Below are 11,876 nucleotides of genomic sequence, written 5' to 3'. Positions count from 1 at the left end.
GTACATGTTTCTCTGAGTTCTGTGAGCCGTTTGGGCAAATGATCAAACTTGGGGGTCATGAGAACTGCCAATTTATAGCCAATCGGTCAGCAGTGTACGTGCCAACCTGGGACTTGTGGTAAGCGTCTGAAATGGGGACAGTGTTGTGGGACTGAGCCCTTCACCTGTGTGGTGTGAGTTTAACTCCAGGCAGTGAGTGTCAGAATTGAGTTAAATTGTAGGACGCTCCGTCCTCTCCACAAGGAATTGGAGAATTGCTTGGTGTGGAAAACTCCACATATGTGGTGTCAGAAGTATTGTGTATGGAAAGGAAACAGGAGTTGTTTTGTTTTGTTTTTACGTGTAGATGTGTTCAGTATATACATGTTCACTGAATAAATAACCTAAATGGTTAATTTTTTAATGAAGTGGAATCATAATACACACAGTGTATCACAACTGGCTTCTTCCATATAACAGTAGAGTGTGGCCATTTCTCCCTGTCTGTCCATCAGGTATGGTTGTCCCTTCCTCCAGACCCTGTGGGCGTGGCCAGAGACAGGGCTCTGGCTGAGGAAGGTCCTGACCTCCTCCCCCCTTGGCCCCTTCCTTCCCATTGTGTAAATGATGCTGCCAGGATGGGGCAGCTTTCTCAAAGTTCTGGATTCCAGCCAGTTTATTCAATATTTACTCAACAAATACTCATTTAGTGCCTACTATTTGCCAGATTCTGTTGGAGGCACCAGGAATACATCAGTAAACAAGACAGTCCAAATACCATGTGGGGAAAGGGAGTTTGGCAATGTTGAGTAGGGCTGCCTGCAAAGGAGTCACTCAAATAAACAGCTGAAGGAGGTGAGGCACAGAGCTGGGAAATTATCTCAAGGAAGAAGCCTTCAAGGCCAAGGGAACAGTCAGTACAGTTCAAAAGGTATCTGAGTTATCAGGGAACACCCAGGTGAGGGTGCAGGGCCCAGTGATGAGCCTGATTGCCTGTGGATGAGAATCAACTCAAGTCCCTCATGCCTTCATACCTGAGGCAAGTGTCCCACATTCTCAGAAAGTGGGGCTTTAGACCCTTTGTATTAGAATCACCTCAGACTCAAAAAAAAAAAAAAAAAAAAAAAAAGCCGAATAGCAATACTTACATTATACAAAATGACTTTAAAATAAAGACTATTACAAGAGACAAAGAAGGATGCTACATAATGCTCAAGGGATCAATCCAAGAAGAAGATATAACCACGTAAATACATATGCACCCAACACAGGAGCACCTCAGTTTATAAGGCAGATATTAACAGACATAAAAGGAGAAATTGACAGTGACACAATAATTATAGGGGACTTCACATCAATGGACAGATCATCCAGAATATACACTTCTTTTTTAAACAGAGGACTAAGGATTGAACCCAGGACCTTGTGCATGCTAAGCACACACTCTTCCACTGAGCTATTACCCTACTCCCAGAATTTATAGTCTTTTCAAGTGCATGTGGAACATTCTCCAGGATAGATCACAGGCCAGGCCACCAGATAAGCCTCGGTAAATTTAATAAAATTGAAATCATATCAAGCATCTTTTTGAACCACAACGCGTAAGACTAGAAATCAACTACAAGAAAAAAACTGCAAAAGACACAAACACATGGAGGCGAAACAATATGCTATTACACAATCTGTGGATCACTGAAGAAATCAAAGAGGAAATTTAAAAAATACCTGGAGACAAATGAAAACAAAAACACAATGATCCAAAACCTATGGGATGAAGAAAAGGTAATTCTAAGAGGGAAGTTTATAGAGATACAAGCTTATAGGAAACAAGAAAAATCTCAAACAACCTAATCTTACTCCTAAAGCAACTAGAAAAAGAACAAACAAAACCTAAAATTAGTAGAAGGCAAGAAATCATAAAGATCAGAGCAGAAATAGAGATTAAAAAAAAAAAGGAAAGAAAAGATCAATGAAACTAAAAGCTGGTTCTTTGAAAAGATCAAGAAGACTGATAAACCTTTAGCCAGACTCATCCAGAGCTCCTGCTCTTAATCTTTTTAACCTTGGCCTCTCTATCTTGACCTTGGCCCAATTTAGGCCCACCCCAACTCTGCCTTTGGTGTGTCCCCAGGGTGATTTTCCTATTGAAACCTCGGGAACAGAGGAGCTATGCATGATTCAATCCTGTCTAAGAGGTGTGACCTTGTTAGATAGGAAGCTTATGGAAATATGTATGTTTATAAGTAGAAAGTGCAGGATATAATCAAGCAATACATGGATCAGCTGGATCCACCTCAAGGGTGAAGAAACCTGGGTGGGGCAGAAGGTTTTTGTAAATCTCAGTTAGTTTGAAAAATTTGGTAATTGGAGTTGGTACATTGGTACATACCACCCTATTTGGAGTCCTGATTGACAAAGAGATTTATGAAAGAGGACTCAGTGTGGTCTGTGAAGAGCTCGAGATTTCCTGGGGGAGAGGGAACCCTGAGTCATGGCCAAAATATTCAGTCAATATGCAGCCTCGGTCTGTCAGGAAAACCACCCCAAATGGCTTGTTGTCCTCACATAGTGGATGTCTTTAATCCTAACAAGAGGAGTTCTTACCAGTGATTATTAAATTGTTCCAAATGTATAAGCAGCATGAGATTTGGAAATTGAGCTTTAAAATTTAAGTTAAAGTATTGAGTTTATTATTTCAAGAAACAGACCGTTTTTGAAGACAAAGAAAGTGCAAAATAGTCCTTACTGTGCACAGAGCAGGCTCTCAAGAACACCAACTTCACTGACAAAGCCGCTGGCCTCCATGCTGGCTGGTCCCCTGCCAGGGTGACATGAGCACTGGGGTGCACTGGGAAAGAGGGGTGCAGCCCCAGGCTTTGGTGGTAGAAGGGCCTGAGTGTCAACCGCAATTTGCCCTGTTTACTGACTGGGTGATTTGACGTCTCTGAAACCAGTTCACCTGTCTGTAAAATGGGAATTAAAATGACACCCATTTTATCATGCTTCAGTTCAGCTCTCCCCCAGGGATTAAGCACATCCTTCTATGGCCCAGCCACAGCTCTGGCATGGGGGACTTGGTGTGGAGGACAGATGATGTCCTTGGTCTCATGGAGAGTACATTGTAGGAGGAAGAGGCAAGAAAATAATGGGAGAGTTGATCCTTTGGAAGGAAGTCAAGCAGGGTGACTAAAGCAGAGACAGGAAGCTACTTTAGACTGGGCATCCAGGAGGGCCTCTCTGAGGCGGTGACATATAAGCTGGGACCTGGACGCCAAAGGAGCAGCCCCTACAGACATCTCAGGGCAGAGTGTTCTAGACAGAGGAACACAAATAGTAAGCCCTATGTAGGCAAAAGGAAAAGGGGAGAAGGCTAAGGATGGAGAATGGGGCAAGGCAGATGCTCTGTGAGGCCGTGGGGCTCCAAAGAGTACTGGCTTTCGAGCAGCAAGCAGCTGACCTGGAGTCTGGTAACATATGTGGTAGTAAGTGTCAAAGAAATGAAAGCAGAGTGTGCTTTTTGTTTAAGCACCAATCTCTATTCTCTCTTTTTTTGAACATCACTTTCAAGTTCACTGTTTTTGGCACCCAGTTCTAGACAAGTGCATGTAGTTGCCTAACCACTGCCACAATCAGGATACAGTCAGGTCCATCACCCCCAAAAGTCCCTCATGCTGCCCCTTGCAGTCGACTCCTTCCTCCACCTCCTGGCAACTCCAGGGCTGTTTGTTCTTCCTATAATTTTGTCTCTTCCAGAATGTCATCTGAATGGAATGAGACAGTATGTAGACTTTTGAGACTGGCTTCTTTCAGCCTCGTGCTTCTGTGACTTATCCACGTTGGATACATCAATAGTTCATTCTTTTTGGTCCCTGTGGAGCGTTCTACTGTGTGGATGTACCACCATTTGTCAATCCTTTCACTCACGGAAGGACTTCTCGGTGGTTTTTAGTGATTATGAATAAAGCTGGATAGTTCTTTTTTTCTTTGACATATATTGTTGCCTCCTATTTCACTGAGAAAATTAAAGCAATCGGAAGACTTGGATAAGCTCCCTCTACTGTGTGTATCCCCATTTCTTGCATCCAGATCCATAAAATCTGTAACTAAGGATAAATTCAGGGCTGCTGCCTACAGCCAAGCTTCCTCCAGTTGTGCACAAGATCCTACCTTCTCTCCTGACCCAATGTCATTACTGGGGCAATTCTCTCCTCTCTTTTGCTTCATCAGTTTCTTCCGTTTTATTTGATCATTTCATCAGTGTACAAACACACCACTATATCCCCTATCTTGAAAGCAAACAAACAGAAAACAGTACGGCAGGTCCTCAAAACATTAAACATAGAATTACCACATAGAATCACCAGCAACTCCACTTCTGGATATATACCCAAGGTAACTGAAAGCAGTTTCAAACAGATACTTGTGTAACCATGTTCAGAGCAACATTATTCACGTAGCTAAAAGGTGGGGGAAAAAATCCAAATGTCTATCGACAGATGCATGGATAAGCAAAATATAGCCTATCCACACAATAGAATATTATTCAAGCATTAAAAAGGAGGGAGTTGCTGACACCTGCTGCAACATGGATGAACCTTAAAGATATTATGCTCAGCGAAGCAAGCCTTTCACAAGAAGAGAAAGGCTGTGCGATTCCATTTATATCAGGTACCTAGATAGCCAGATTCATAGAGGCAGAAAATAGAATGGTGGCTGCCAGGGGCTGGGGTATGGGGAGTTAATGTTTAATGGGGGCAGAGTTTCAGTCTTGCAAGATGGAAGGAGCTAGAGAGATGGATGGTGGTGATAGTCGCACAACAACGTACTTAATGTCACTAAACTGTACACTTAATGATGGTTAAAATGGTAAAAGTATATTTCATACATAATGTAAATTGTATATATAAACATATATAATAAATATAAATTATATATAGTGTATATATTATGTATTAAAAAAATTTTTAAATTGTATATGTCTTTTACCCTCCAAAAGCCCCAAACAGGAATACAAACTCTTTCTCAACCTCCCATCTCTCTCTAGTTCCTGCATTTCTCAGCCTCCTTTAAGAGCAGAACTCCTGGGAAGCCTGTCTCTAGTCGCTGCCCCCAGTTCTCAGCGCATGCGCCCTGGAGCCCTCCCTAATCAGACATTCACGCTACACAGCTCTCCAGGAGCCGCTCTTGCCCAGGTCAGTGATGACCTCCTCCTCTTTAAATCCAGCGGCTCCTTCTTAGCAGCATCTGACACAGCCGGTCCCGCCTCCTCCTGGAACTGTCTCCTCCTCCCTCCCTGGCTCCTTCTCAGCCTCCTTGCTGGAGTCCCTCCTCCCCAGCTTTCCTCCTTGGCGTCCACAAGCTCCAGCCAGCTCTTCTCTCTGTCCCTACCCACTCCTTGGGGATGTCAGTCTAAAATCACAGGACTTGAATACCATCAACCTGTCACACTGCCTTCGATACAACATTGTAAAATGACTATAACTCAATAAAAAAATGTAAAAAAAAAACCAAACCAAAACAACCTGTCACACTGCTGGAGCCCATGTTCATACCCCCTCTCACCTTGACCTTGCCCATGAATTCCGTCCCCAAATATCTGTCCTTTGACATTTCTTCTTCTGCTTTGAGCTGGCGTCTCCAACCTAACAGATCCCCAGCCTGACTCCTTATCTTCCTCTATACCTGTTTTTTCCCAGACGTTCCCAGTCCAGTAAATCACAACTCTACCCTTCCAGTCACTCAGGCCAAAATTCTACAGGCCCCATTTCCCTACACCTCATATCTAACCCATCAGCAAATTCTGTTTGTTCTACCTTCACAATACTGTTCTTTTCAGAATCTGACCACTTCTCACCATTCACCTGTGTCCACCCTTGCCCCTCCACTCCACCCAGTGGATAGAGGCATTTTTAAAAACTGCAAGTCAGCTCTTGTCACTTTTATGCTCAAAACCCATCCCATTTCACCTAGAATAGAAACCAAAGTCCTTACTATGGCTTAGAGGGCCCTCATAAACTGCTCCCCATTTCTTCTATTTTCCCATCTCATTCTGCTCTCTTCCTTGATGGCCCCTCTGAGTCCACATTGTCTTCTACACTTTTTCTCAAACACTCCTGCCTCAGGGCCTCTCTGCTGCGGGTCCCACCCCCCCAGCCCCGCAGTGGTCTCCCCTCTTCTGACAGCTTCCCACCCTATTTAAAACTGCTCCAGAGTGAGCCCCTTCCTAGGCCCAGGACCTAAGTTTGAATTCAGTCAATATATATTTGATGGGCAGGGAAGAGAGGCCCAAATTTTATAAGCTTTGGTTCCCTTCCCTTTTCCCGGCACTTATCACCATCTAAAGAATGATTTATTTTAATTTGCTTTATTGTCTGTCTCCCCTACCTTAGAAGGGATATTTGTCTATTCTCTTTACTATTGCATCCCCAGGGGTTAGGACAGTGGCTGAATACTTGTTGAATGAATCAGTGAATGAAAATCAATGTCCAGATAACCGCAGCTTTCAAGGTAAGAGTTTTCTTAGATTCCGCAGCCCACCCTCCTTCCCTGGACTCCTCGCTTTCTTACTCTGTCCCAGCCCTCCTCTCTGCACCCCTCCCCCATCCTATTGCGCCAAGAATGTTAGCTCAGTAAGGCCCCACCTAAGCCATAAGGACCCTGCATTCCCAGGGAGCCAGGAATATGCTTAAAACACACAAATGTATCATCATAACAATGACCTGACATTGGCCTACTTCATCACAGTCATTAAACCAGCTTTTATATCTGTGATCGCATGTGAAGTGACCACAGCAGGTATCATTGTACTTACTTTATAGACATGGAAAAAACTGAGGTCTGGGATGGTCCAGCCACCAGCCCAGCCTCCTGCATCTGTTTATACACAGCATGGCCAGCTGAGCTTTAGCTCTGATTGGCCACAGAATGAAAAACAAAAACCCATTCCCACCACTGTATCATCATCTGATTTCCTCTGCAATATCCCAGTCAGACGGGGAACTCATCTGCGGGTAGGCTGGGTAACAGGAGGGACTGACATTAGTCACTCAAGAGTAGTTCCTGTCTGAGTGAGACTTGGATCCGGGTGCTTCTGGGGGTGGTTGACTAAGAGAAACAAACATCAGGTGGGTGGCTGGGTGTGATGGATGGGGTGGTGGGCTGTCCTGGGGCCTTTCAGCCCCCTTGTGGTCTGCAAAGCAGCTTTCAGTCAAAGTGACTCCCTTCCCAACATTCTTCTCCATGTGGTCCCACTTCCTCCAAGTCTTGCAGGTACTTCTGTGCCCCTAGTAAATCAGAAGCGAGAAGAGCCCTAAGATGGCAAAACAGGCTGAGCTCCTCCCTGGCAAACCAGCTGGGCAGGTCTGCTGGTGCCAGGTGGAGGGTGGAGCAGCAGGTCCAGTTCAGGGGCAGAGCTAACAAATGCCTGGACCTGAGAGAGGGCTCTGGGCAGAAGCCAGATAAAAATCCCACCTGGGTCTGACCCAGAGCTGGCTCTTAGGGTCCAGTGGCTCTGCAGATGGATTTGAAGATAGCTGTTTGGAGGGAGAATTCAACTGGACGTTATTACTGGCGGTTAGAAGTGGTTTGTCAACTATCCAGGAACACTCACTGGAGAGGCCAGATATCAAGATCACCTGGGGAGCTTGTTAAAAAAATACAGGCCTCCCTCAGGTCTGCCAAATCAGAATCCCTAGGAAGAAGTTAGAGCCTCAAACCTTTATTTTTAAAAACCTTCTCCAGTAATTGTGATATACTTAGAGGTTTGGAAATTATTACCTGGCCTTTCAAGAGCATAATTGTGGAATCTTCAACCTCTGAGTCTGCAACCTAGCTTTGTTTCCTTGGGGAAGTGGCTTGATGTCTCTGAGCTTCACTTGCCTCATCTGGAAAATGGGGATAAGCACATACCTTTTGGGGCCGCCATTAGGAACACATGCTGAGCACTAGGGTAGGGGCTGGCACAGGGCTTGTGCTCCCAGTGTTTGCTGATATGGTTATCATTGCCGCTGAGATCCTCTGGGATTCTGGGATGAACACGAGAGGCTCAGGGAGCTAAAGGCCCGGAGAGGATCTGCTCCTGTTCAGAGTTCCTGATCTTGAGAATGAAAGGCTCCCTGGAAAGGGAGCAAAGCCTCCTGCTCAGAGGAATTAGGAGAAAGGGGCCAAGGCCAAACTCAAGGCCAAAGCTTTCATTTCTGGCCACTAGCCTGGCCCCTCTGTCAGGGCCTTGGGTAGGTACATCTTCTAAGAGGTACATCAGAGATTTGTGCCTAAGACCTTAGGCTTAAAGGCTTAGAGAGTTCTGGGTTCAAGTTCTGACTCCTTTTATTAATGCATGACCTTCGGTGAGAGACTCGAGAGGGCTGAGCCTTGGCGGCGGAGGACAGCACACCTTCAGCCAGGCTCTGGAGTCAGACAGCTCAACTGTTTATTGAAACTGTGATGTTGAGCAGGTCACTCCTCCCTTCTGAGCCTCAGTTTGGAAATGAGGCTCCTCCACCTACCCACACTGTGACTGGCAGGTGTCAGGGAGGTACTGTACGCGAAGCGCTCTTCTCCCTGCTGACCCACAGGGTTTCATAAATGTTAGTTATTACTGCCATCAACCCTTCTCTGGGAAAACCTTTGGCTTGTGACTGGTTGGGGTGGTGATTGTCACCTTTCACCTGGTTCCCTGCCTGCCTTATAGTAACTGGCAGTTTCATCACAATGCCTCCAGGTATCAGGGCTGGGGGCCCTGTGAGCACACTTCCCCCATTACAGAGGACCCCTTTCTCCCCTCCCTCCTTCCCCAAAGTTTCCTCTTCAGAGCAAAGCTGAAGTGGGATGCTATTTGGTGACACTGCCTTGGTGAGGTCAGGCTGCCTAGAAATGACCTCTTTTAGCTCTCAGGGATGAGAATATAGGTTGTATTTCGTTAGTTTTGAACTCCAGTATGTGCCAGATGATAAATATTTCCAAGCAAGGTTTACACCGGATGTGATGACACAATGCTCCTGTACTCACAGTGTCAGTTGCCCTTGGCAACCTGCTTTCCAGCACCATCGGGGCACACCCTGAGCAATGACACGCCACTGTCCACATCTCACAACCTGTTGGCTCCTTACTGCCTGGGGGGGGGGTCACTTCAGACTCCTGGAGGGGTGCTGCCAGAAAGAGCCCCCTCTTCTATGTGGGGCACTCGGAGGATCTTGTCTTTGGCCAGTGGCTTGGCAGACCAGGACCTTCCCAGCAAGGCTCTCCCAGGATCAGCATCCCTGGCAATTGGGTGCATCTCTGAGCAGACACTGCCCCCGCATGGCATCCTCCCATCATGACACCTGGGAGAGCAGACCTCACAGAGAGGGAAACGGACCCAGGTGATGTTTTCCCAACATCCTCCTGGGGTACCCTAAAATTGGCCCAAAATGCAAAAGTCTTTCGAGCACAGGCAGTGTATTCATTCTCAACTTAAGAACCTGGAATCTACCTTAGCTCCTTTTGTTACCTTCCAGAAGAAATACATCTCAGGGCGACCGTCAGAATACAAGCATATGGTTACAAGAGGTCTGTAATTTGTAAAGAGGCTTTTAAGGAACAAGTGAGAAGTGTGCTTGCTTTCTAGCAACATTTGGAATTAGGGTTGAGGATAAGGTTAGAGTTAAGCAAAATTACTAGTACAGCATTAAAGAAAAGAGGGAAGGGTATCTTGCTATAAGATTTGAACTTAGAAGAGGGGAGGGTATAGCTCAAGTGATAGAGCACATACTAAACATGCATGAGGTCCTGGGTTCAAGTCCCCACTACCTCCTCTAAACATAAGTAAATGAATAAACTTGATTACTTCCCCTCCTAAGGTTTTCTTTTCAAAGGGTTTGAAATTAGATACCAAAACAGGGTGGGAGAGATAAAGAAAATAAAAGAAAGAAATGATTAACTACAGGAAGGTCAACATTAACTAGCTAGACTGAGAACTGAGTTGAGGCGGTGGAGGTGTGGAGACGAGGTCCTACAATTGCTGCATGGACAGCAGTATGATACATTGCACACTACATAGGAAAGTGGGGAAAACCACCAATAATCCTACCATCTTGAATAAGCATGAGTATTATTTTGGTGCATTTCCCTTTGTTATTTTTTCCCTATATGTCTGCTTTTAATGTCTTTGATTTGTTTGAATCATAAGAGTTAAATCATAAAATGTGTGAGTTGTAGAAAATAAAACTGTACCCATCCCCCCGGGGGCAAAAATGAAAGATTGGCCCAAAATGCAGAGTTGGAAGACTCTCCATTCCTAACTACTCTTAGTGTCCTGGGCCCACTGAGTTCTCGGCCTCGGGGCCTTTGCAAATGCTGTTTCCCCCTGGAATATTACTTCCCCATTCTTGTCTGGCTGACTCCTTTTATTGTACAGACATCGATGTCTCTTCTTCCGGCAAATTTCCCTAGTGTCCCGAATTGGATGCTACTCAAAGGTGCTCCTATAACCCCACGACAGCCTTTTATCATACTGCGTGGTCATCACTTCTTAGTTCCCCGTCTTCCTGCTGACAGAGAAGCACTGTGTAGCAGAGCCCCAGAGACCATGGCTCCCAGCTCCATTCTGTGTGGTGGGAGGCAAGAGGAACCAACAGTCTGCAGTCTGGAACAGGACTGGAGTGTGGGCCAGGGTCCTGCCATCCACTGAGGACTATGAGTTGCTGTCCAGCGGGACTAACGTTCCCAGGCATTGGGTCCTAGGTGAATGCTCACCAAATCCTTGAAGCACTCTTTAGAGCTAGGTACTCATGGTTGAGACAGCAGCTCGTCCCCATCAAATACCCAGGAGCTCACCCTTATTTCCCAGCTGCTATCAGTCAGTTTGGGCCACATGACTAATAATGGACAGTTGTCTGTGAGTGGAAGTGACGTCTGCCCATTTGGGGAGAGTCAGTTCAGAGTTGATATATCTTCTCCATCTCTTCCCTTCCTCCACTGAGGGTTCCAGCAATTAATCTCCAAAACGTATGAGGGCTTCCAGACCCTCATCAGACTATAAGACAGAGACACCTTTATCGTGTTCAGCCATGGAGGTTTGGGAGTCGCTGAGGCAGCTAACGTAAATTGTCCCAATACACACAGTACTACTGTCATTCCTATTTACAGAGAGGCTAAGCCGGCTGCCCATGGTCACACAGCTTGTAAGTGGGCCGAGCTGGAACTCAAACCCAGACCTAACTCGCATGGCTGGTTTTTTAGAAACTATACTTATAACAGCCTGTCCCCAAACACTGCTATCACATCTGAAATCTTATGAGAATGTCCAGCAGGGACAGGGCAGAGGGACGCTGGCATGGTCAGGATACTTAGCAGGGCTGGGTAATTCCTGCTATTCTGGATTGCACTGAGCTGTTGCAACACGCAGGTTGCATGTCTGCCAGCTATAGCTGTTCATGAGGAGCAATGTGCAGTGAAGAAATGACAACAGCTCACCTGTGCCTGGCAGAGGATTACAACTGGGGACTGGAACCTTGACCCTGGAGATCAATTTACAAGAGAAGAATTCCTCCCAAAATTGCTGTTTCACTCTCAGCTCTTAGCCACTTGTTCCCCAGGCCATAAAGGCAGTTTTGCACACCATAAGCTTCAGATAAAGACTTGGGCTCAAATCCCTGCTCTGCCACTTACTGGCTGTGTGATCTTGGGCAAGTCACTGTGCCTCTCTGAGCCCCAGTTTCCTCATCTATAAAATGGGGATAGTTATACTAAGTCCTCCTAGGATGGGGTTTAAGTAGTAGAGATCATGGGTTTAAGGCACTTAGCACAGTGCCTGGCACATGGCAGCTTGCTGTTTTCCAAGGTGGGCTCTCTTTCCAGGATGGGATCAGGGGGCTATCAGAGGAGAATCAGTGTACAGATTTACACCAAGATCACTCATA

This window comes from Camelus ferus, chromosome 4 (assembly GCF_009834535.1).
Source record: "Camelus ferus isolate YT-003-E chromosome 4, BCGSAC_Cfer_1.0, whole genome shotgun sequence".
Taxonomy (NCBI): Eukaryota; Metazoa; Chordata; class Mammalia; order Artiodactyla; family Camelidae; genus Camelus; species Camelus ferus.
The sequence above is the reverse complement of the archived record's forward strand: the minus strand, read 5'-3'. Positions refer to the sequence as shown.